This window comes from Phytophthora infestans, genomic scaffold (assembly GCF_000142945.1).
Source record: "Phytophthora infestans T30-4 supercont1.81 genomic scaffold, whole genome shotgun sequence".
Lineage (NCBI taxonomy): Eukaryota > Oomycota > Peronosporomycetes > Peronosporales > Peronosporaceae > Phytophthora > Phytophthora infestans.
In genome coordinates, this window is record NW_003303678.1 from 538,145 (window position 1) to 542,396 (window position 4,252).

Here is a 4,252-nt window from a genome sequence, read left to right on the forward strand (position 1 = left end):
CCGGCGAGGTTGGATCCTCTCCCACTCGGTCCCGAGGTGGATTTAGTTCCTGCTTTAGGTTGCCTCCCAACGTCGTGTCAAGTGGATCCACGGTCTCCAGGGTCAGCGCTTACTGAATCTTGGTCCGGACAGCCGAAGTAGCCATTGCGGCAAAGTCCACCTCTCTTAATTCATAGAGAGCTATAAGGTATAGTCGAGGACGTGACATCACGTACCGATAAGCCGTAGTGATAAGTTTAGTCAGGGAGTTTGAGTTTTACCTCAAAGCAAGCAATAGATCAAGGCTAAAAGGAAGCGCCAGCTTCCCTCGTGTGTGTTCGAGTTTCGATACCCACTACAAACATATCTTTAGTTGCGAAGGTAGTAACTTTGAACGGAAACAAGAATCATGACGTCGAGTCAGCAAGCTAACCAGGAGAGCGCCGCCAAGATGCAAATCGAAGACGATGCAAGTGTCAGCGTTCCGGTGGTGGTACAGCCATCTGTACCACGAGCTCCGCAGCCAATTTTCGCTATCGTGAACGCGCCGTTGATCACCGATGTGTCGCGTGAAGCCCTGTTGGATTGGCTTAAGTTCCGGAAGGAGTACGTAGCCGTCACTGAGGCGAGATGCAAGGCCGGTAACGAGGACGTGAAGGCTGTTCTGCGCTCAGTGCGCAATTCGTTTGATGAGAACCTATTGGAGACTATGTGCGAGACACGTTGGGACGTGGACCTGGATAATTTGACGGACGAATTCCTCATGACCAAGATTACGGAGATAACCGCGAGTTTCAAGAACAGAGAGTTGCCTGACATGGATGCGCTCTTTAGTGCAGAACTGAAGTTTGACATGTCACGCTCGGATATTGAAGGTCGTGTTACTGCGTATTTTCATCTTGCGAATGAGATTATCAAACGCAACGGTGTGAAAGACCTTTTCTTGGGCGAAGAAGGTGTCAAACGCAAGTGTAAGGTGTTGATGAAGTTCCTGCCTGGGCCTTTAAAAAAAAAGGTTAAGAATGAACTGGAATTTCGCAGCGGTGAAGCAAAGGCCTCTGTGAGAAAATTATTTGCTTTGGTGAATGATTTTGCTCTGGAACTGCACAAGGCAGACGAATCTGCGAGGCAGATGAATGCCAGAGTTGCAAAGCAAGGCAAAAGCTTCAGTACGAAGAACTCTACGAAGTCGTTTGGTAAAAAGCCAGTGATCACCACGTTTGGTGTTACGGTTGGAGCAAAGCGAAGCGCCGATGTCCCGCCGAGGTCTAACAAGCAGCGCAAGTTCGCCCGTCCACCGAATACCAAAAAGTGTTTTCATTGTGGCGAAGAGCACGAATTTATCAACTGCCCCACGGCAACCGATGCCGACAAAGCTGCAATCCGAGCCAAAAGACGTGAAGAATATCTGTCGAGGCAAAAAGACGGGCAGCAGCAGCAACGAAGACGCAATTAAGGCCTGTCGTATTAGCGAGTGTCTTCCACCAGAAGGCGGTACAGTACTGCTTGAAGGTGTGTTGAGTGCTCCGCTCTGTGTGGATAGTGGAGCGACGCAGTCAAGTATGAGCGAGCGAGTGTTTAATCGGTTGAAGAAGGTGTGTCCGGGAGTCGAAAGTGTGGAGTTGGAGAATCCCATTCCGTGCATTACGGTGAGCGGTGATGTGGAGGTAAGGGAAGCGGTAAATGTGAATGTCACGCTACGAACAGCGGCAGGACCAGTGTCGATCAGCTCTCCGGTACAATGTTTGATTGTACCCGGTGAACTTGAAGAATTTCTCCTTGGTAAAGAGATGCTGGCCTCTTTGGGCATTGACGTTGACAGAGAGTTGGAAATGCTGGCTAGCCAAGGCCAGTATGACGAAGTAGATGAATTTGATGAACCTGAAGTGAGCTCGAGACCAGAGTTGAGTGATGAACTTAACAAATTGGTGCGAGGTTTGGTTGAAAAAGCCAAGCAGCGTAACTTTCCGGTGGATTATCTTGGAGAATTGGAGAGAATCGCGACGAGGTTTGATAATTGGAGATTGACGCTGGGAAACGACCCTCCTGCTCGAGTGCCACCTATGCGAATACGACTGAAAGAGGATGCTAAACCTTACAAATGTAAGGCAAGGAAGTATCCGCCGGAGGTCAGAAAGTTTATGGAGGACTTTAACAACAAATTGGAGGGACTTGGATGGATCTACGAGAATCCTAATAGTAGATGGGCTTGTCCAGCTCTGCCAGTTCGAAAGCCTGGTACTAACGAGTTTCGACAGACAGCAGATTACAAACCAACAAATATCCAGATGATGGTATTGTAGGCGTCATGCCAAACCCGCAAGTTGACTTGGAATTGGTGCGAGGATGTCAGTTCTTTGGGTTGTTTGATTTTATCAAAGGGTACTGGCAGATTGCTTTGGATGAAGCTTGCCAAGAAATACTCTCCTACATGACCCACCAAAAGATCTACACGCCAAGACGCGTACCACAAGGGAGTTGCGATGCAGCTTTGTTTTTTCAAGCAACGATTGAGAAGTGCCTACAAGAACTGTTGTACAAGCACTTATTGGTGTGGATAGATGACCTGCTACTCTATGCAGTCGATGTTAAAGACGTATCTCTTAAAGTTGGAAAGATTGTTCGAGCTACTTGATTACTTTGGCTTTAAACTGAGTGTGTCGAAGTCGAGTCTGTACGAATCGGAGGTTAAGTGGTGTGGTAAGATCATTACCGGTGCTGGTGTGAGCCACGACCCGGAGCGTATTAAAGCGTTGAGTACCGTACCGTATCCTATCAATGCTGGTGAGTTACAGCAATTTCTCTGTGCGTCCAACTGGATGCGTGAGAGTGTTGTGGACTTCGCCAGAGCAGCTAAACCACTACAGGAAAAGCTGGATCAAGTACTTTCTACTGCATCAAAGAAGACAAAACGTGTAGCGTCTGGAATTGGCATAGAGTTGTCGAACAGCGAACGAGAGGCGTTTGATGGCTTAAAAGGACAAGCTAGCAAATGCAGCAAGTCTGGCTTTCCCTGATCCAGAGGCAGTGATGTGCCTCGTCACTGACGCATCCGATATTGGCTTCGGCATCATTGTGAGTCAAGTGCGCAAGTGGCAGACTGGGAAACCTGTAGTAGAACAACAGCATGAGCTTTTGGTGTGCGTAAGTGGCACATTTACGGGTTCGCAACGCAACTGGAGTGTCATCGAGAAAGAAGCGTACCCAATCATTTGTGCATGTGATCGACTCAGCTATCTGCTTTTACGCCCGCAAGGCTTCCGGCTATTTTGTGATCACCGCAATCTAATCTACGTCTTTGCGCCAGGAAAGGAAGTCAAGAAGCACATCAGGGGCAAACTGTTGCGTTGGGCAATGAAGTTAACAGAATATCGTTACCACATCGAGCATATCGACGGAACCAACAATGTGTGGGCTGATATGGTGTCGAGGTGGGCTGGCAATCACGACAATGGTGTAGCTCTGCGAGCTATGGTGTTACGGAACCGCAGGCGAGGAGAGGAAGAAAGGACTCCGGTAAGCCGGAATAAGCGTCGACGAGGGAAGGAAGATAGGATCCTGACGATGCAGGCCAAGCGTCGAGGAGGGGAGGTAGATAGGACCCTGACGACACGACCAGTGAGCACTACATCGACTATAGCAAGCAACAACGCAGCGAAGACTGCTAGTAGAGCGGTAATACGACCGTTTGACGACCCAAACTTCACGTGGCCAACACTTAACGAGATTATTGTGGCTCAAGAGCAGCACAGAAGTACTGTACCAGCGGATACTTTGACTCGGGGTAACTCGGGCAAGGGTTGGTACTGCAAAGGAAGACTGTGGATCCCAGAAGCAGCGGAGGTACTTCTCCAGCGCCTCATGATCGTAGCACATTGTGGTGCACAAGGTCATAGAGGACGAGCCACTATGATGGAGCAACTACAACGACAGTTTTTTGTGGATCATTTACGAGCAAAAGTGGATAAATTTTTGACATCATGCCTGTTGTGTCAGCATGTAAAGGGCGGTAAAGTGGTGCAGCGACCTTGGGGTGAAACACTACGTTGTCACGAGCGAAATGGAGTTCTACACTGGGATTTTCTCACTGTAGGTGAATCATTTGGCAGTGACAAATATCTACTTGTACTGAAGGATGAGGCGACACACTACTGTGACCTGGTGCCGTGTGCGACCCCCAATAGTGCTGTAGCGGTGGCGGCCATCCTAGACTGGCACGGCCGGTACGGCATTCCACCAGTATGGGTGAGCGACCAAGGTAGCCATTCAAGAA